The sequence below is a fragment of the Pinus tabuliformis genome, chromosome 2_2 (assembly GCF_031772625.1).
Source record: "Pinus tabuliformis cultivar Carrire ecotype Pingquan chromosome 2_2, CPIR1, whole genome shotgun sequence".
Classification (NCBI taxonomy): Eukaryota; Viridiplantae; Streptophyta; class Pinopsida; order Pinales; family Pinaceae; genus Pinus; species Pinus tabuliformis.
The window spans coordinates 1,273,388,146-1,273,411,299 of NC_142300.1; the positions used below are offsets into that span (position 1 = coordinate 1,273,388,146).

At 36.4% G+C, this 23,154-nt stretch overlaps 1 pseudogene; it reads left to right on the forward strand.

Annotated features, from left to right (window-relative positions):
• Nucleotides 1-10,555: 10,555 nt before the first annotated feature.
• On the forward strand, nucleotides 10,556-13,754 carry LOC149198123 (uncharacterized; annotated as a pseudogene).
• The last annotated feature ends 9,400 nt before the right edge of the window (nucleotides 13,755-23,154 follow it).

Here is a 23,154-nt window from a genome sequence, read left to right on the forward strand (position 1 = left end):
ATTTCATAGGCCTTTGCTTCAAGATATCTTGACTCATAGAGATGTTGTAAGGTCCTCTGGTTTATGCATCCATCCATTAGTTGACCTGATGTGAGTAGAATCCGCTTGACAACCTGCAATGCCTTAGTCAACCTTTTGTTGTTATTTGAGAAAGAGAAGCTGCTAAAAAACTAATTAGCCAAGCTATCCCAATCTCTTGTTTGCCTCCTTATTTCTTCCTGTACATACCAGGATTTTGGAAAGGTTCCTAAGGTGTGTATGAACCCATGTACCCATAACTCCTTTGGGACCCCCTCTCGGTTCCATTTGTCCTTACAATTTTTCAAGTTTTTCCAAGTGTCAGAGTCCCTTTGTATTTTGTAAATTCTTGAGCGTACTCCCCCTTCTGTCTGAATCTTACTTCCATTGCTTTCTTGATCTTCTCCCTGTCTCGAAGGTAGTTGCGATGAACTCCCCACCATTGTCTCCACTTGCAACGTGATGTTTAGTAACGATATTTTATAATCTTCAATAACAGTTGCATCAATCCTGTTAAGAAATGAATTTACTGAGTCTATACCATTAAAGATAGGGAAATCCATTACCTCCGTGCTAATCCAGTTGACCCGACATATTGTAGTGCAACATCTAGTGTTGATCTCATATTCTCTCTGTTGCTAGTTGTCCCATGCGGCTTCTGAGCCAACCTCTGAACTCTGAATACTTCTCCAGCTAACAGATCCTTCAACTATTGGGTTTATGTAGTCCTCCCTCTTAGCAATTGTCAGCCTGTAAAGTTGATATAACATCCATGGTTCTTCTCTGTCATCTGCTAGTTCTGTGAATCTGGGTCCCTGATACAAGTCTAAAGGTTGAATCACCCTTACTCCTTCTACCTCAAAGGTCATTAGTTCCTTCTTTAAGTCTATTATAGTGTAATTTTCAAATGCCCAGTCTATCCCAAGTAGTGTTGGATAAGGATCCTTATCTCCCATAATATCTATTACTTTGAAATATGCATGTGTCTTTACCCCTGCTACATCCACTTCTACATCCTCCATTCTCCCAATTGGAAGTATACAATACTGATTCACCATCCGCAACTAGATTGGTGAGAATGTCAACTGAGGTTTCCCTAGTGCTTCCCACGTTTTCCTTGGTAGGATGTTGACATTAGAGCCAAGATATAGCATAGTGTCCTTGATCTGAAATCCTGCAATCTGAGCATCAATTCTGAATTCTCTTCTTGTTCCTCTGTACGTTTCTAGTGTGTATTTTAGGCAAGTTAGCGGAGATAAATCCTCCCTCAACCTCCTCCTCCGAGATGGCTGCCTTAAGACTTTTCTGCAACTATCCCAACATCTGGTTATCATTCACGATCTACAGTAATAATCTAAACCATCCCTTGATAGGTTAGACAACTGTGGATTGTGAAAGGTTCAGGCTCTTAACTTTGTGAGACTATGTTTGCCCCTTTTGTAGTCTCGTGCCTTCAGCCAGATTGTCAAAAACTTTTGTTTCCTCCTTGTAATACTTCTTATGCTGCTCAGGGTCATAGAAGCGCTTTGGGGAGGCTATTCGGATGATCGTGGGTTGGTCTGGGGTTCCTTGATCAACCCAAGTATTTTTTCCTTTGCGTGTAACTATATTAATTTTGGATTTGGGGGCTGCTTTCGTTACTCTTGGCTCTACATTAAACAAGTTCCATCCCTTTTGACTGTTCCTCTCCTCCCACCTTGCAATTAGCTCTAGTCAATCCTTTGTTGCGTGTGCATTGACCCTGCACTAAGAGCATTGGGGCCTCCATGGTAACGGGCAATCCCACACAACATGTTTTTCTTAGTCACAATTGTAACATCGAACTGGGCCTTTTCCTCCTTCCTTTCCACCCCTTGTTCCTCCTCCTTGCCCTCCTCAAGCAGTCTCATTGACTCAGAAGGTTGAGAAATTTAACCTATCTGCTAGATCATCCAATGCTCTACATTAATTAGTGTGGTGAGTTGTGGAAGAAAAAAACTCATAATAATTGTTATTTGGAATGTTGGAATACTTTTGTAATATTGGGCACAGACGAAGAGAGTGTCCATATCCCTTGCATACTTCACAATACTTTGGCTGGTTGCAGTCAGGACATAACCCTTGAGATCCTACCTGCAAGACTCCCATTGGGGTGTAGGCCTAGGTGGTCCCCCTGGAGTAGATGCGGTACTTGTGCTCCACAACCTCAGACATTTTGTGGCAACATGACCTTCCACCAAGCAATTTGTGCACCACACGTTTGGTCACGTCGGGCAGGATGGTTGCAAATCCTTCAACTTCTCTGTTAGACTTGAAATTCGATGTTAAAGACCCAATATAGATGGATCATGCGATGTCACCCCCACCTTCCCTCGGTATTTGTGCAGGTATCTTTCCATAGCTTCTATTCTAGTTGCTTGCTCGAGAGCATCCTGCAATGTGTCAATCTTCTGTTGCGTCAGTGGTGTACGGGTGAGGGGTAACAATGACTTGATAAAACAATCCCTTTGGTGATTCAGGTATATTGCATAACTAAGTTTACCGATTTCATCCTTAAATCTTTGCATCAGTTCCCATGTGGTCTCTCCCTCCTGCTGCTTTATCTCCCACATCTTTGACAACCCTTGTTGATCAGTTTGGGGAAGTTTGAATTCTTGTACAAACTCTCTTTTAACATCGTCCATAGTTGGGTTATGGTGTAACTCTGACCATTTTATGAACCACCTCAAGGCCCTTTCCCAGAGAGTGGTCTGAAATTTGATTAGCTTCACATTATCATGCATTTGGTGGGCTCTCTAGATGGCCTCACATAGATACCAATGTTGTTCTACATCTTTGTTCCCCCTGCTGGAGAACTCATGATACCTTGTGAATGATCTTGCTATTTTTGACCGAGTCCCTGCTAAAAGCACAAATCCTTGAGATCCTGGTTGTAGAGATCCTTGTGAACCCATATTACCGCTAATATTTCCACTGCTACTAGTACTCACTTTATAATTAACATGCACACTATGAAATCTTATAGTTTTGATCAACTTAGAAAGAAATTTGTCATGATTGTTATAGAGTACCAGGGGAAGGTTGGGGGAGACACTACCTAAGCTTCGGGGGTGTGGATCATTGATTCTTATGGACACATCATCTTCAACAAACAATCTTCACATAACAAAATACATATCATCCTCTAGTCCTTCCCTAGAGCCAACATAACCTTTTCCATCCAACCTTTCTCTCTCCCCTGGTGAAGGAGGGCCCCTATCGCCTTCTAAACCCCCAGATGTTGCGACCATCTCTGTTTTCTCCATCGAGCTCTCTTCCATCACATCTTCTTCCTCTCGAGTTCTCAACATCGCTCCTGCTTGGTGCAATCCTTCTTGTTGCCTTTTAATCATCTGCATGGCCCTTTTCTGTCATCTCTGCGCTATCTGCACTCTCCTTTGCGCTCTTAGGTACATGGCTTTTCATGAATAATTTGCATACATCCTCCTAATAGCCTCATAGTTCCCCTCTTGGTAACATCCATCCCTTTAGGTCCTTCCCCTAGTACTAGGTGTTTTCATTGCCATGCTTAGACTTTGGAATACTAGCAAGCCCTCTTCCACCATTAAGAACTTGATCTAGATGGTTATTTGTTTTAGTATCTTCCCTTGCAACCCTACTCGGAACACAACTTCAGCCTTTGAAAAGGACTGATGTCTTTCTGCCGCAAACTCGACAATGTACCCTTCCAGTGTGGTTTGTACCTAGAAATCTACTGCCCTCATCAGATCCATGTCAAGACGATGCAGTGCAGTGAGATATGCTTGGGGCTAGTTACGACAAGATAACTTTTGTCCACTAGACCTCCCCTTCACCTGTAATATCCAAAACCAGTTGTAACGTTCTTATGGGAATTTTCACCACAAGATATCGTATTGATCACTCGTTGATTCCGAATACAAATTTTTTTTCTTTTAGTTTTACAAAAGTTTGGCAGTGCAACTAAGCTTGCTGAGAAACAAACTGATCCATGTGCTTATCCCACCAGTTTCATAGTTCTTTATAAAAGATCCTTGATACCATACTCCAAACCATCTTTTTGAATTTTAGGTCCCGACAATGAAACCATTTTTTGGCACATATATAACAATAGGGTTAAGACCCGGGTTCAGGTATAAGGGGCCAACAAGGCTCTGTTGTAGTTTAGTACAACACTGACATTTTCACCTTATCCGGGATGGGTAAGGAGTCGCACCCGAGGGGTGCCACAACTTAAGTTAGAGGAGGCTCAGAATTCAATATCAGGGAAACATATCAAAATATAGAGAGCAAGGGACACTAACTTAACATTCAAAGCAACCAGATCACAACAGTCAATGCACGCTATAACAGAGAAACTACCTAAATAGGCACATATATCAATTTTTTGAATAGAAATTTTGTGCCTTAATAATTTTTTAATTTCCATCATATCCTTATGCTTCTTATCTACACCCACAATGAGTGGAAAACTAAATGAACAAGGCAAGAAATGCCAATATAGAACTAGGTGTAAATAATTAGACCCAATTTTAAGAGACCAAAACTAGGATGAAGCCATATATTTCTTCCTATGATTGTAGAAGTTGTTGGAGTAATGGGGGCTCTTTGTTGAATTTGCTTTCCATTTTTTGTGCTGAGGTGCTCTACAACCCACTAGGGGGAAATATTGTAGTGATTTTAAATGAGTGTAAACATTTAAATGTCTAATCAATGTGGGAAAGTTGTTCCTGGTTTTATAGGTTGAACATAATTTGTGGTTAGTTAGTTTTTGAGGAGATTAGCTAACTCGGGTGGGTAAGGTTTTCTCGTAACATCTGTGCTCTAGAAACATGTGTTCTTTTGTTGATTACAAGACCATGACATTGTTCCTTATTAAGTTTGAAACAACAGAAATATTAAAGCACGCACTGAAAAAATAACTTGTGCCAAATTAAACATAAACATACCTAAACGTAAAAGCCTCTTATGATCATGAACACACGCACAATATATGCTACTAACCCAGTCTTTCTGATATCAAAAATTGTAGCACCTATCAACTCTCCAACTCCCTTCATGTGAAGACAAAGTGAGTCAAAACAATGTCAATGCATTTATCATAGGTAGGTAAGATGACTAGGACACAAAGTTACAACTCACATGTGCTTTGATGATTACTAAATATAGCCCAAGCAAGGTTAGAAAAAATGTAGTTGCAGTCCTTTGAAAATGGGCCATAAAATACTATGCAATAGAAAATAGTTGCAAAGAAAATTTGAGCTAAGATGTGCCAAACTGTAGCATCACCCATATTACCATAAAACAAAAATTGAAGACCTAGTGCAAGAAGTCGTGTCTCAAAGTGGTCAACCCAAGAAGGTGTTCTTACACAATGCTTGTCAGTCTTGTACCAAAGGATGATGGTTCCTTCTTATAATGGATTGCAGTAGAAAAAAGAGTCACTCATTTCTTCATGAAATGTTACTAATTTCACTGTGCAAACTATTTTAAACTAGGACAAATACACAAGATTGAAGGATTAAAAAGCTAACCAGAAACACTCTGAAAGAGAATTCCAAAAGAGTAATTGGGTGTTGTTTTCATTCAACTTACATGCTACAAACCAATCTACTAAATTTGGATGAATAAAAAGTTATTTTAGAGCACAAGTAAATCTTAGATATGCAAACAAAATGTATATTTACTCTTTGTTGCATGATTTATATAAGTCGGAGGAGATAATTTGATATATTGATTGATCCTATGCCTGACTCAAATATAAATATTATTAGGAACACAAGTCAAATGGAAATTTCAAGCAGAATGGTCAAATGCCTAACCAATGTTGAAGTGTTTTTCTCGAAGTTGCAGATATGGAATATGTCACCAATCATTTTAGTTGTTATATGAGGAATCCATGAGTTCAACGAGAAATAAGGTACTTGAATGCCTTTTGAAAGAGGAGATAAAAAAAAGTACAACAATTTTAATGTCCTCATCTTATAACTGGTACTTAATCCAATGAAGTTGTGAAAAGTGATTGCTTTTCAATATTAATATTCAATTGTTCTCATATCTAACATTTCATTGTAATTGATAGTTACACATTTTACATTAGTGATTTGGGAAATAGTTGCTTAATCTATTCTTTGTTTTAAATTTGGTATGAATCACCTTACTAGAGATCATGGGCATCTAGGTGAATACAGGTTGCTAGGAAATACACGAAAAGCGAGCTGATCAAGTCTCATTTACCTAATGTTCATGCTTCAATCCCAAATTGAAAACTTGAATTTCGCCAATATGAGGAATTGACTGATAATGGATTGTTCTAACATCAATCCATTGGATTACATTCATTTAACTTATATTTCTAAATTATATCGTTAATTTAAATATTTAAACGTTATGTAATATAAACTGAAAACTTGAAGCTATTTATAATGCAGGACTTCCTCAAGTAGTCCCTCAAGATCAAGTTTTGTATGGGAAGAATATTTGTATTTGCATATTCAAGTTCATAAATAGTAACGAGTAATTTGGAAGAAGTAAATCTTTTCACACACAACATCGTATTCTACCCACGTTTTCAGGGCTAAAAATATTTACTGGACTTGTTATTTACCTCTTTGATGGTAATCAATTTACGTTTTTTTATGGTAATCAATAATTAACTACATCAATTCCATGCTCCTTAATAACCACTTTGTGAACAAAGTTAGTTCTACCTTCCACTCAAATGTTGTCATTGAGGGACATACCTTTCACTGAGACACTGCTGTTAAAAAGTATCTTTTGATTCTCAGTCGTTCCCACATAGTGGATGGCGTGTTTTAGTAGTGGGATAACAAGTCAAAGGAGAGGCACAATTGTTGAGGAATAAGGATGGCGCACAAAAATACTCTATCTATGCATACATTGTTCTCAAGAATTTTTAGTATTAATTGTTGTTCTAAAATTAGCAGTTCCAGGATTAGGAATTATTGCTGTCCAAATTAGTTTTTTTCTAGAATAGGTACTTTTTAATTTAGTTTGACATAGAATTATGAATTCCAAATTTAGGAGAGAAAGTTCTTATATCAAGTTTACATTGGGGCACCTTGCATGCCCCTTTATAATGAAGTGAAACTGATTTGGGAGTTCAAACACATTCCCTCACACATATACAAGAGTTCCCCACCCATCAGGGTTTGAACTTGGGTTGTTTACATGGTGGTGCTCCATACCAATCACAAAGTAACAACTCACAGCCCAAGGTTTTGATCCTTGTTGATTTAAGATTACATTGGAAATCAGGTTGCAATTCTTAATCTAAAAATATGTCAACCACTTAGCCCACAGGGGTGTTGTAGTACGCTACAACTCCCCATTAATTTTTATGTTAGTTGAACTAATAAATAATGGGGACCCTTTTGAATTTTGACAAAGTTCCTTGGTTCTAATAAAATAAAGCAATTTCTAGTTTTTGTCACCAAAACACCTTTGAATAAGAAAATCTCCCTTATCAGAGCTTTCATATCGGAGATTAGCCTCATAAATATAATATTCAAAAATAACATGATAGGCTTTTGTTTAAAATGTATTATCGGAAGAGTTCTATTAGAACATTTAAATATCGCAACATTACTTATAGTAAAGTTGTGATAAAACTTTCCCCCGATTAAAAATTTCTGATACTTTAAGTCTAAAGTTATATAAACACAACTTTATGGATATAATAAAGAAAAGCTTGGCCCCACAAGACTGCCACATAGTATATCAGAGCTTCCATATATTAAAACTTTAAGAGAAAGTGCCACTTTAAAACCTCTGATATCTAATACCTTCAATGTCCCTCATCCTTCGATATTCACCTCCTATCCATATTAGAACTTTTATATCGGGAGGCACTCTTTTAAAATCTTTGATATTGCATCCCCAAAACAGAACTTCCGATGCCTCTTCCCACTTACAACTCATAACTATTATATCTTTGAATAATGTTCATCCTTCGATACTCACCTCCTATCCATATTAGAACTTTTATAATGGGAGGCACTCTTTTAAAATCTTCGATATTGCATCCCCAATATAGAACCTTTGATGCCTCTTCCCGCTTACAACTCATAACTATTATATCTTTGAATAACACCTATCAAAAGGTGAGGATATCGCAAGTTTTAAAGGTGTATCCCTAAGATTTCCCTGATAAAATCTACCAATATGCTAACATGTAAAGGGGCCATGTGAATGCATGTTTATAATTTAATGGTCAAAATCAACAAATTTATGGTTTTCTCAAAATTTTAAACGATTTAATAATTGCAGCTTGATGTCACCGATATTTTCTCATAAAGACATAAATCATTATGGAAAATAGTTATTTGCCCTAAAGAACTCTCTGGTTAAGGAATTTCTGCTTATTCTTGTGTTTTCCATTACAGGCCAGTCCCGACAAGCAAAATTCATTACAAATGTCTAGGGAAGCTAAAGCAAGGAAGAAACCCACTGTTCAACAACAACCGGTCACTCCTCCACCTGAAACTATCGAAATGCCTGCATTATTCTCAGATACAACTTGTTCTCCAGATGCTGGAAGCTCCTCTTGGGAAGCTATTTATAATATTTTTGAAGATGAAGGACCCAGGGAAACAAAGAAAACAACTACGACCGATGATTCTACCTCGGTCTCTGAAACTACCTATAGTGATGTCGCCAATTCATTCTTGCATAGGATTGCAGCTCGACCCAAGATCCTTCCTTATACAGATATGGTTAAATGGGTTATTGATCATATGAACATTGCACAAAGGAATTTCATGACTCAGAAGCAAACAATCATTGGGTCATTCACCAACAACGATTTGAGAAAAATGTATCATCTGCCACAACCTCAACAAAAATATGACAATATTTTTATACAAAAGTTCATGAAGGAGAATGAGCATCAATCAAAGCCCATCAGAAACTGGAGAAGATATCCTAACAAACATAAGCGAGAAGATAAGGGTATGTATTTTGTTGCTTCCCTTGTTGGTCCATACTATCAAATAGCCACTATGTTATGTAGGATCTATGGTTACCCTAATACACAGAAATTCTTCGACCAATGGGTACCACTCATTGATGCTACCTCTAATGGATATATTATGGATTGGGGAAACATATTGTTTGACAATATAGCCACTCAAATCATGAATTATAGGAGAAAACATAGTTTTTCACAGAACATGGTTCCCCCTTTTTATATGAGCACCTATATAATGGATGCCATCTGTTTCACCTCTGATTTTACTTCTATGGGATGGAGATGGATTATAGAAGACCCTACTCCTATCCATATTTATCATGACATACTCTGGGAATCAAAATTTCACCCTCATTTCTATAAAATTTGTCATGGAGTAATGCTGCCCATCCACCAAAGTGTCTTTGATAAGAAGGCCCCTAGGGTTTCACTTGAAGCTAAAAATGACTGCTATCAATTGGGAATTGGTTTGGAGAAGAATCATTCACTTATGTTCGAATATTTGGTAGTCTTGCAGATCCCCATGTTTTTCCCTTATACATCCTTGATAAACTTCTTGCTCGAGAAATAGCTTACCAGACCGTAGGACATGGTCTTTCAAAGGTCTCGAGTCATGCTAAAAAGACAATGTGGCCTACTTTTCCTATTCAATGTGGTGTGTATGCTCTAGATAATTATAAACATGTTGGTATTGAGATTGAAGAGATTCAGAGTTTAAACTTCCCAACTATTCCAAATAGGCAATATGATCCTAAGGAAACTGCCAAGAAGGTCACTACACAGTCAAGTATCAGGCAATTTATGCATGAGCCAAATAAGTTTGATGACTTATTTGAATCAGCCTCTGCCTATTCAATGGTTGTGAAACTAGCAACAACACAGTTAACTCCAGAGGAGATAACTCAATTTAATCAGTACAAAGATAAAATGATAGCTCACTTGCCTATGGATTTATTGAAGTTCCCTCAACAAAACACAGAACAAGGTAAAGTCTTGGCTATTTTAGCACAGGTTACTGATGTATCCCAGGTAAAAGAGACAGGTACTTCCTCTTCTTCTCAGGCGGAAGAAACTCTGTTAGATAAAAAAATTGATGCAATATGGGAACAATTTAATCAAGTTATTCAAGAAACAGGGCCTCAAGATCTAAAGACTCCATTGTAGGAGAAAGTTTCACATACTCCTGAAATTATAGAAAAAACCCCACTTACTATTGGGACTTCTGACAGGCCTTTGGACACTGATGACATAGAAATCATCTTGACATTCCCAACCTCCAAGGTCATTTTGAGGGTCGAAGAGATTCCTCCTCTCGACATATTTTACAGTCCACAATTTTGTTGTAAAAAGACAAAGAAAAAGAAGGAAGATTGATCAAACCACACCTTAGTCCTTGAAAATACTTCATTTGAAGTAGTATGGAAAGGCTCTCAATCTACCCCTGCAGAGGATCTCGGGAGGCTCTCACAATTTGTAGGAGCATATGCCTCTACCACCATAGACAAGGCCACCGAAGTACAACAACTTCTGAAAGAAAAGGATGAAATAATTATGCAGTTGGAACAAGGTATGGAGAATGAGAAGCAAATGATTGCTCAACAGTGGCAAGCACAACTTGCAGAACTTCAAAAGAATTTTGATGCCTTGAAGCTTCAACATGAATCTGATTTGAAAATTCGGGATACTCAAATCCAAGAGTTACAACACAATATTGAACAATTGAAGATTAATCCCAAATTGGTTGAATTCAAAAAGGAAGCAGAAGCATTAAATACTCTCATTGTTTAACAATAGATTACTTATTGTAAAAAATTAGCCATTATTCATGATTTATGTCAAACAACCAATACATTGGTGAATCAATTGTCTGATCTGAGGACATACTTTGAAGAAATTGAGGAGAAAATATTGTATTATATAACATGGAAAGAAAGTGATGAAGGGAGATTAGCCAATCTCCCTACAATTGAAGAGTCACAAAAGGAGATAGTCTTTCGAGATTGGGAAATCAAACTTAAACATGCAGAGACAACGATATTCAATGCCAAGGATATTTCTAATGACCTCACTAAATCTATCAATGACAATTTACTGCAGGCCAACCTTATTCCAGATTGCCCCGAGGGAACTCTACCTGATATTAAATTATTGACCAAGACATGGCAAGAATTATCAAAGAAGAAGGCTGAAAGCATCAAAAAACTATCAAAGGTTAACTTAGAATTCCATTGGAATTTCTTAGTTAAACCTCATAGTTAGTGGTTAATGCTGAGGTGTTTATCCAACACGACCACTCATATGTTGCCAACACTCAGGGATGCGATATTCACTGGTCAGATGCACATTCAACCATGGTCTCCACCCGAATTGAAGCCTATGACATATATCTATGAACTGCGACAGCGTATGGGAGAACAATATTCTTCAAAGTCTTAGTTGGATTGTTGTAACAAAATCTAAAATTGTCTTATGGTTTTATTTTAAGCGGTGTTTGTTAAAACCGCTCCAGACTTTTATTCTGCTTTTCTATATTTGTATTTTATTTAATCCCCTTCATTTGAATGGAGAAGGGTTTCTGAATTTTGTGGAGAAAGATTTTGTTTGCACTATTGTAACTCAAGTGATCTTAATAGAAGGTTGGACCGATACTGTTTTTTTTCTCATGAATAGAGTCATAATAGATCGGGTACTATTATCTGTTTATTTTTCCTGTGTTTTATGAGTTAAGTGGTTATTCGATTTATGTTTACTACATGCATGAATGAAAGCGATCTTACATTTTTCACTATTGTCATGTACGATTGAAATCATATACTGTATGTATAAACAACGAAATCATATATATGTGATAAGTTTTATCAACAAAATTTAATTAACTATTTAATTAAATTTTAGCTATCATTCATTGTTTTAACTTCATGATCATTTGATAATCTATATTGTCTTATTGTTTATGAAATTATATTTAGATCACATATACAGAATAAGATTTCCTGGGATAGATAGATTAATAGCTAATTTATATATTTCTTTATTCTCAAGTTTCATTAATCATAAGTTTCACACATACATACTTCATCCATTTTTATCATTTATATTAAGGGAAACTGGTCCCATAATCCCCAGTCGGAGCCACCAATCCAAACGGAAAAGGATCTGCTCTAAGGTCTCGACCGAGTGGTTTTCCCCGATGTTGAGGCAAACATTTCAAGCCTTCAACAAGGGGGGAAATCAATTGGATATCACCATGTTATGAAGTATTACATAAACCATGAGAGTCAAAGTTCAAATCCCTGTGGGTCAAGCCAACAAAAACAAAAATTATGTCAACCACCTGTAAACAAATTTGGCATATTATTATAAATGATGTCTTTCGAAGTACAAAATTCTTTCGATGTAAAAGTTTCAATCTAAATGCTTTTCCCGGATTGGTTTATAATGTTATTCTTTGGATAGAAGCTTTTGTAAATTGAACACTAATGACCATTAAACAAAGGATGATATGATGTGCATCTAGTTATAAGTTCTTTTCCTCCTTGTTGAATAATGCTTATCACTGTTGAATAAGGAAAAACTACCTCGACATGATAACATATCAAATCTAAATTGTTTTCTCCCCAATCTTTTAAAAATGGATATATATGATTGATTTGATTGAAAACTTGCATGCACAGTTGCATTGATATCAATTTTGTGACACAGAGGATGCTTGATTCCATTCTATCTGAGTCAGAACTGTGAAAAGCATTGGTTGATATGCTCAATGGAGGAAGAATGCAGATGATTCATATTTATTAGTGCTTGTCGATACCCTTGTTAAAGAAAGGGACGAGAGCAAAGATGTTTTCAAACAATTTCTTTTCAAGTTTAAAATTGTCTCAAACACAAAGATCTTTGTTTCCCTAATTGAAAAGCTCATCAAAGCTAAGAAATTAACCACTGCTTACTATTTATTTAGAGTATTGAGGAATGAAGGTGTTGTTATGAACTTGGCAGTTTACAATTATCTTTTGAATCCTACAAGGGAAGCTGACAATTTTAGTTTTGAATGTCGTATATTGAATTCTTTGTTAGCTAACAAATCTCCAGATTCTATGTGTTATTTTGCTTTATGCAAGGCATTTGCAAAGGTGGGAGACATAGGAGTAACCTACAACTTTTTTAGGGAGTTATTGGAGAGCTCTGTTCGCAATACTACAGTGCTAAACAGAATTATATATGTCTTTGCTGAAACAGGGCAAAAAAATCAGCTCTTGGACTCTTTGAATTTATGAAGCATGGGAAGTGCAAACGAGACCTGGTCACCTATAACACTATTATTTATATTCTTGGCAAGGAAGGCCAGGCAGATGCAACGTTTCATGAATTTTTGACTGTGAAGGACTTGGGACATGTACCTGATATTATAACCTACAATACATTAATAAACAATTTTAGCAAGTTTGGTAGATTATATTTGTGTTTGATGCTTTTTCAAGAGATGGTTGGAAGAGGAATTCAACCCAATTTGCGCACTTACACTGCTCTAATTGATAGTTTTGGTCGAATGGGGCAGGTTGAAGAAGCAATAAGGTTGTTCCATGAAATGAAAGAAAAGGGTTGTAAGGCATCAATTTATGTTTATAGGTCTCTCATAAGTAATATAAAAAAGGTAAGTAATATGAGCTTAGAAAATGAACTATCAGAAGAATTAAAAGTATGTGGTTCTAATTTGATACATCCCAATGATTTTAAGAAAAAGCACAGATGATAACTAAATTTCTAGATCTCTTACATATTGAAATTATGCATGTGTGTTATTCTTTTGATGAGCAGTCTTGGTTCTTAGGGTTGTCTGTTGATTGATTGTAGTTGTTATTATGATGTTTTATGAGACCCCATCGGTAAACCTCTATATTGTAATGGAAGAAAACAAAGTTTGTTTATTAAAATGAGTTGCATGCAAGATCTTGGGAAGGATAGAATATGAAACATAAACTCTAAAATACAGGTGTCCTTAAAATGTACTTAAGAGCTAACCTATTTCAGACACGAAAGTACCAAACAATTTTGATGTTAGTCATTGAGGTTGAAAAAGTAACACTCTCTAATGCATAGACTATGCAGGGATCATCAAACTGTTCCAAAAGAATAACAATGCATTTTGTGCATATCAATATAAATGTTATAAAGCATACTTTTAATAAATTTCATGACTAACACATTATTCAACATGCATTATATGAACAAGAACCTTTCCATTCATAAAGAATAGGTCTTATGTATTAAGGCTAGGCTATAATAGACCATCCTGTTGTAAATATTTGACCTTTAAAGCTACACTCACTGTAAGCTTAAGATCGGGGAATTGAACCCTGCAAAAATAGCATACTTTCACTTTTTGCTTTTCTATTAGAAAACACATACACCACTTTAAGGTCACTACAATTGGTCACTATTGACACTTGAAATGCTCTTGCCTATGTGCATGGAACTAGGTAAACTCAATATCGAAATGGATTTTCTACTTGATCTATTGCTATAACTACGTAAACTCAGTAAACAACGATTTATTACATCCCCTCACTTTTTTTTAGCATCGTACGATGTGAGATCATACCCTATATTAAAAAAAATTGGCTGGAGCAAAGCTGTTTTTTATCCTTAGACATGATCAAGGCAAAGCATACAAAATTCCAGTTGTTCACTTCTAGTAATAGACTTACAGACACAAAAGGAAAAGAATAAAGAAACAAATTGTGGTTCATTTCAGCTAATGGGGCATACACAAAATAAATCTTTAATCCAGGGGCAATGTAGTCCAAAAAACGAAGCATATAAAAATAAGTTAATTGCATTTTCAACTCCATATATCTAGTCATTTTCCAAGATAGACTTTGCAGCCTACATTGTGCCATAACTCCAAAAGGACTAATTATAATTTTCAATTTGCACCAGACTGTGTCATGTATGCATGAGAAAATTCCAATGGATCCAACAAGTCCTTCCCTTAGCCATATATCACCTGTTTAATTAAAGACCTGCCAATAGTTCTTTACGTGTTTATAAGTTTTACGTAGATTTATTGTATTACTCAGATGGATTTGATATGAGGGAGTGGATATATGGTTTCCTTGATTGAACTCCATGATTGTATGGAGTGGATTATGACCTTATATCATGGTCAAAGTTGTGAACCTCCATATTGGTGAAGCAATTGGTGTTTTTATTTTGCCATGGGAAATGCTTGCAATTACATCCCTTTTTGCAACGCAAGTATCGGGTTTTTACTTTAAAATAGAAAAAATAAAAATCTTTCTCTGCCCTTGGATGGTGTTATCATTAATAAATAACCCTGATTGCGGAGGGAAAAAACTGAGGTAACCTCTAACCACTTTGGATTGAAAGTTGGCCCTTCAATCTAGAGAGGGATTTCTCCTTAAAATCAACTTCCTAGTGTCATTTCAGTAGTTGGTTTCTAAGGTCATTGGCTAGATTTAACTTGTAGGATGAACTTGGTTTGGAAAGAAGAGAACAATGACCATTGGGCATGGGGTCTATTGTAGAGGATGCTAACTACAGGATGCATAAACAACCCTTAACAAAGGCAATATAAGATATAACTTCTTAGACAGATTACCATCAAGATGTGGAGACAAAATACGAAAAATAAATATCACAATAGAGCAATAAGAATTCTGTTATAAATATTTAAGTAGAAAACATGGAAAGTATTCGTATAACATGAATAAAAGCATTCATAAGGAATTATAGCTCATAACTCTTTATCAAAAATACTGAAGACTTATTGATAAAGAGATGCAACATAAAGAGAAACTAAATACCATGAGGAGAAATAGGCAGGAAGTTATACACACATGAATCTATGCAAAATGTATATGTAACACCACATATAGCAATATATTGATCAAAACTAACACACAATCTTTCTTCTTCAAAAAATTCCCAACCCCTGTTACATTACATAGCCTTGCTTAAATAATAAAAATAATATCCCAAACTGTTTCTATCTTTCTAGAAACAAAAATAAAATAAAATCATAAAAAATAAATAAATATGGAAGTAGTTACAATATGTATCGAATGGTTAAATGTTGTTAGTCTTGAATCCCTTTAAATTTGGAATGTTGATTTGATTGTTGATATTTATCTTTGGAAAGTTCGATGTGATCTTCAATTGCTGGTTTGATGAGGTGACTCATCAACAATTGTCTATGAGATATTTTCTAGTGAATTCATGAAAAATAGGCTTCAAAGAGTCATTCAAATATCCAAAACCGCAATATCTGTGTAAAATATGAGAGAGGTTTTTGTTTGTAGGTTTTAACCCTGTACATAAATTACCTGCAAATGAATTCTTAAAACAAAAAATATACAATGGAGAGAACATAAAACAAATATACATAGATATTTTCCCCTAGATCCCAAAACTGGGACTACCAGATTGATTTTTCATTATATTCCTTTCAATGTTACAATGCATATAAATATATATATATATATATATATATATATATATATATATATATATATATATATATATATATATATATATATATATATATATATATATATATATATATATATATATATATATATATATATATATATGTCGAAGAATTCATAAACCCCAATCCATTAACCTTGGATTAGAACATAACTGTAGTTCCCTTGACCGTATCTACAAAATACCATGGGCAAAAAAACATCATGCCCAAAACCATGTGCAAAAACCATGCACAAAACCATGGGTAGGTCCGCCCACCATCTTTGGGTCCACCCCCATCCTTGGGTCCACCCAACTATTATTGGGTCCACATAAAAATAAATAAATTCCCAGGGCGCTGCACTGGACTTCGTGAAGGGGGGCTACCGACCCCTTGTAAAACCCTTGACAGAGGGGGCTACTAACCCCTTTGACCCACCCACTGCGCCTAATGCAACGTACATTGGGTGGGGCTAGTCATGGAAAGAATATAACACACACCCAAAATCTCCCACTTGTTGTTTTCTTTCCACACAAGTGGTCACATGAGAGCTTAGTCATTGGTCCAACCCTTCAATGCTCACTGTTTCTCTACACCAAGGAAAATTCTCAGTGCTCATAGACTTTGTTAATGCATTTGCAACATTCTTCAAAGTGTCCACGCTTACGAGCAACACCTTTTTTTCCTCAACCATATCCCTCACAAAGTGATGTTGAACATCAATGTGCTTTGTCTTTTAATGATAAGCGGTGCTCTTTGCTAAGAAAATTGCACTTTGGCTTTCATAGTCTATCCTTATAACTTGTTGTACCAACCCCATGTTGGGTGTGGAGCATGATTATCTTCTTTATTTAGAGGTATCGATACATTGGACCCTAGTTCATAATGCGGTGGCAACGCCGCTCATAAAATGTACGCAGCCAAGGGGGGCGATGACGATTATTTGGAGCCCCCACCTAGCAGGGGATAGGTGGCAGCGCCCCTGAACCTAAAAATAGATGTAAAATTTCCTTGTAAAATGTTGTAATTTCGTAGTCAATCTAAGCCGTTCATTAGGCGAAGATCTGACGGTAGAAGTTATGTTTAATTTAGGGTTTTTTGCCCTAGAAGGCAACCCCTCGCTATATATGAGGGAATTGTATTGCGTCTATGTACATTGGTATTCTGAGTGAGGAAGAGAGAGGAGATTGAGAGTGAATAGGGAATTACAATGGATCTGCTGTAGGCTGTATCTCTTCATTTTTCTGGATAATATAAAAGGAAGGATTGGCTGTTTCTCTGTGGACGTAATCCAAATTGGGTGAACCATGTATATCTGTGTCTCACTTGTTTTGATGTGTTTTCTATGCTTATATTTGTGCATTATATTTTATGTGTTCCATTTCTCTGTAATATATAATTTCCTAACAACTGGTATCAGAGTCAAAGGTCTATTTGGCTGAAAAATCACAGGAGAGAAGGGTTCCTGGTTTGAGTGGGAGTAATGGTGGAAGATGGTAGGTTTAGGGTCGAAAAATTTAATGGCTAAAACTACCAGTTGTGGAAGATGTAGATGGAATATTATCTGTATCAGAAAGATCTATACCTACCATTGAGCAGAAAGACAAAGAAGTCAACAAGTATGACAGACACGGAATGGGATATTCTCGACAAAAAGGCACTTGGAAAAATACAGTTTTGCCTAGTAGCGTTTAATATTTCAAAAGAAACGACAACAGAGGGTTTAATTTCGACATTGGCCAAACTATATGAAAAATCCTCAGGCTCAAATAAGGTATTTCTTATGAAGCATTTATTTGATATGAAGATGTTAGAAGGTGGATCTGTTGCTGATCATTTAAATGAATTTAATACAGTTTCCAGTCAGTTAAGTTCCGTAGGGGTAACTTTTGATGATGAAGTTAGGGCTCTGTTATTTTTGTGCTCATTGCCAGAAAGTTGGAATGGTTTAGTTATGGCCATTAGTAACTCTGTCTCTGGATCTAGTACTTTATGTTGGGTCGTGCAACAGGTATAAATTTACCCTTGATTACATTACCTTTTTTCCTCCTTTTTATGCATTTGTGCCATGATATAATAAGATTTTGATAGAATTTCGATAGAAAGTGAACAAAATCGCTTTTGATATGAATTGGATGTCAAAACTAACTTTTGTTGCTTTTTATGCAGAGATTAGTGAATGGGACAACTGTTGTTCAATCTATTGAACAACAAAGGCTAAACAAGGAGAAAAGAGCGCGTCTTGTGCGGGCAAGTTGAGAAGAGAATCAGGAGGATCAATGCAAGATGGAAGATTGTCTAATAATAGTATTTAGTTGCGAATTCCTCAAGATCTCTTGATCCTGAGGAATCACATTTATCTCTTTTCCTCTTTGACTATAAGAGGGGAAAAACGAATAGAATAGAACAACTTTTCTCCTTTTTAATTCAATTGTAATTTTAATATACAGAGCATTATTCTGAAGGATACATCGTGTTGTATTGACATTTAGATTTGATGAATAATAAATAATTCGTGTTGCTATTTATTCGCAATATTATGAAGTAATTAAGCAGTAATCACTGGCGGCTTGGCCCCGGTCATTGGTGGATTTCGCTGTTGTTCCATGTTTTATAGTTTTACCTTTATTTTACTGCAATTTTAATTACTTTGTTTTCTAGCTTTACAATTGATTTATTTTCACGAGTGTTGAGTTTGTGTATTCATTGCATTAATTCTTATTTCTGTTGATTGGCTTCAGTTATTTATGTCGTAGATTGATTTAATTATTAGGTAAGAATAATTTCTTGTTAATTGAAAGCCAGAGTGTTATTGGTTAGATTAGGTGTATTAATTTTATGCAGAAGTTTAGATTCAGTTGAAAGAGCTCTATTATCGCTACGGTGCACTTGATTGATGTAATTGCAATTAGGACTTTTTGATTAAGATTGAGTTTTGGTGCTTGAATAGGTTAATTTCCTTGAAGTTACAAGTTTGATAGTTATGGTTTGATCCATTTACTCTTGTATTGAAATCAATAAGATATCTTAAAGCATTACTCTCTGTAGATATAACGATTTTCATCACTTGCACATATTGTGTACACTCTTGAAACAAAAATACTTACCCAGGTCGATAATTAATGTGAGGCATTTAGGAGTTCTAAAAGACACCTTATATGCGCCCAACATTTTTGCGCTGTTGCCGGGGAGAGTGTTTCTATTTCATAGAAGGTGATGTATGTTTGATATTTGTTTGCTGTGAAATAATTGGGTATTAAAAATGGAAGGTAAGAACCTGCGTACGAGCAAGTAAAGTGCTTGCTCCCTTGCCCGCTTTTCAGCACAATTGCGTAGGAATTGAAGTAGAAATAGATGTTTGATGTTCATTTGCTGTGAAAGAATTGGGTATTAAAAACAGAAGGTAAGAACCTGCGTACGAGCAAGTAAAGTGCTTGCTCCCTTGCCCGCTTTTCAACACAATTGCATAGGAATTGAAGTAGAAATAGATGTTTGATGTTTGTTTGTTGTGAAAGAATTGGGTGTTAAAAATAGAAGGTAAGATCTTGCGTACGAGCAAGTAAAGTGCTTTCTCCTTTGCCCGCTTTTCAGAAAAATTGCATAGGAATTGAAGTAGAAATAAATGTTTGTATTTCTGTATGAATGACTAAGAAGAAAAGAGTAGAAAAAGATATAATTCCTCCGCCCAGATTTGAAAAATCTAAGGGATTAGTGCCCCTTGGACGATCAACCTTCATTGATGAAATCATCAGGAAAGCTGAGTCTCAGTCATCAGTAGGACCCCGAACCATTTCTACAAGAAATCCTACTATAACCCTTTAGGCTGCAGGATCACCATCTGTAGCTGACACTAAGATTCACAACAAGACTGAAGGGTCTGAACAGAGTTTTCAGAACACTGAAAACTTACAACCTAACCCTTTACAAGAAGGGAATTCTTGCAACCTCCGTGAAGGAGAAGGAGAAACAGGTAGTGCTGAAAAGATTAAATCATCAGAACCCAAATCTCTTGAAGTAGTAGTTGAACAAAGGACACCTAGTATTCTGGACCAAGGTAGTGCTGTTAAAATCATTCTAAAAGTCTCTTCTAACCCCCCAGGAACAGATCTCCAACTCTAAAAATCCCTGAAGAATATTGGCATATTTTTGATCAAATGGCTAATAATTAGCAACAGCCTCAGACCTCTACATTACAATACCCTATTGTTGATACAGTTGTCAATGCTCCCATGAAAGCTATTCCATTACAGAATATTCCTACCTTTCATGGGTTAACTTCAGAGGATCCTGATGCATTCCTTTTCGAATTCGATGTTTTATGTAGGGGATATGATTACACTACCGACCCCCAGAAGCTGAAGTTGTTCCCCTCTACTCTGAAGGGAGCAACTCTGCGTTGGTTTATGGGGCTTGGTGGAGGTACCATTAATGACTGGGACCAAATGAAAACAACCTTTCTAAAAAAATACCAAGATTATTGCTGAACTAGAGAATTGAAGGATGAAATCTTTCAAATGGTAGCTAAGACTAATGAGACTCTTGAAGAATATGTAGAACGTTTTCAATATAATCTGCAAAGATCTCCTTATGCAAATTTGCCTCCTGAAGTTCTTAAAACTACGATGATCAAAGGTATGAAAGACCAATGGGTAGAAACACTAAATTTAATGGGGAAGGGTGATATTTATCAAGAAGATTATGACAATATTATACAATTGTGCATCAGGTGTTCCAGAGGCAATACAAGGTTGAAACCAACCGGACGTGATGCGATCACCAGAGACAACAAAGCCTTAGGGGGGAGCATTACATGAGTTGAAATCGACAATCTGCTAGAATATTTCAAGACTGATATCTTGGGGGCCCTGAAGACACAATTGGATACCATGCAGGCCAAACAAAAGCGGGTCAAAGCAGAACAAAATCTGGCTATCTTTAGTCCACATTACAGAAAGAAACACAATCATAGAGAATGTCTGCTAGATATGATACAAACATGCGCCATTTTCACTAAGGATCATTCTACATAAAGTTTTCCATCGCTTCCTGGATTAAAAGTAGTTTTCAAGGAAGTAGAAGAGGAAGTGGAACCAGTATATCTGTTGAACCAGCGTCGTCAATGGCAAGCATCTCCGAAAGGTATGCCTATAGAACCTCCTTCGTTCTTTCCTTCCTCGCAATTTAATTCTCAGTAGTATCCAGGGGCAGCATGGTAGAACCAACCACCTTTCTCAAGTTGGCCACCTCAAGCATTTTCTATGCCATCATGGCCCAGCCAATCAAATCCAAATAATAATTGGCCAAATTCCTCTTACCCTCCACCATTTTGGCAGAACACCCCCTATTCCTCTCAATGGTCTCCTTCTACCTCACAAAATCAGAACTGGCAACCAAATTGGCAACAAACCACAAACTAGCCTATGGGAACAGTTCCTCTGCCTCAACCAACCTTACCAGCACCTTACACGTTGCAGCAAAATCCTCAACCTAATATATGGCCGCAACTCCCAGCTCAACCCAACCCAAATCCTAACAACAGATTGATCCAGTCAGTACAAATTATTGAGAGTCTGGACCTTGAAGTTGAGTTGAGAGAATGTAATGAACTTAAGTTAAGATCTGGACGCGTAATTGCTCCAGATGAGGACAAAAATATGCAACCTAAAGTTAAAAAAATGCATCCAAATAAGCCTTCGACTGTAGATGACTAGCAAATAAAATAGGGAGAAGATACAGTCAGGTAGAAAGATCCCGAGCAAATTATAATTACTTCTCCCCCATTCCCAGAAATATTGATAATACTTCGACTAATTGAATATCTTGACTTTGATCTTCTGGGTGAACTAAAAAATCTCTGTCTAAAAATATCACTTTTCCAGGCCATTCAAGATATCATGATATATGCTAAAACCATTAAAGAATTGTGTGCAAAGAAGTCTGTGAGTAAAAAAAAAATGACACCAACTGTCTGTGTCATCAGAACTTTGTCTGATTTATTACTAGGCAAAGAGACACCTGTAAAATACGAAGACCCGGGGAATCCCATTGTCACAGTCCAAATAAATGGCCGCTCTTTTCCCAATGCTTTAGTTGACTTAGGGGAAACCATTAACATTCTTACAACAGAAACTTGCGAAGTGCTTGGCATCACAGCCTTAGAACCAACCACTACCTTGCTGGAACTAGCTGACCGTTCAGTCATTAGGCCAGAAGGAACATTACAAGATGTGATGGTTTCTGTGGACTCTTGGGAATATCCGACATATTTTTTTATTATTAACCCCAGAAATCGGCTAGATGGACATCCCTTAATACTGGGAAGGCCTTGGCTAGCAATAGTCGATGCTTATATAGGCTGCTGAATAGGTAGTATGACCATAACCAGAAGGAATTCTATTAAGAATCTAGCTTTATACCCTCCTGCACAACCAAGCCTAATCATTGTAAAAACTAGGAAATAACCAACAGCATATTTAGAAGAAAATATTCGTTCACCATTGATTGTGGCAAATGCGCTTGAATTCAAAATCAAACAGAAGATGATGTCATTAACACCTTTATCAATCACCCTACTACAGTGTCTAATTTGAGATGTCACATGATTGAAGCAGTCCTTGACAATGAGATTGAAGAAGATTCCTTGAGAGACATTAATGACCAACCG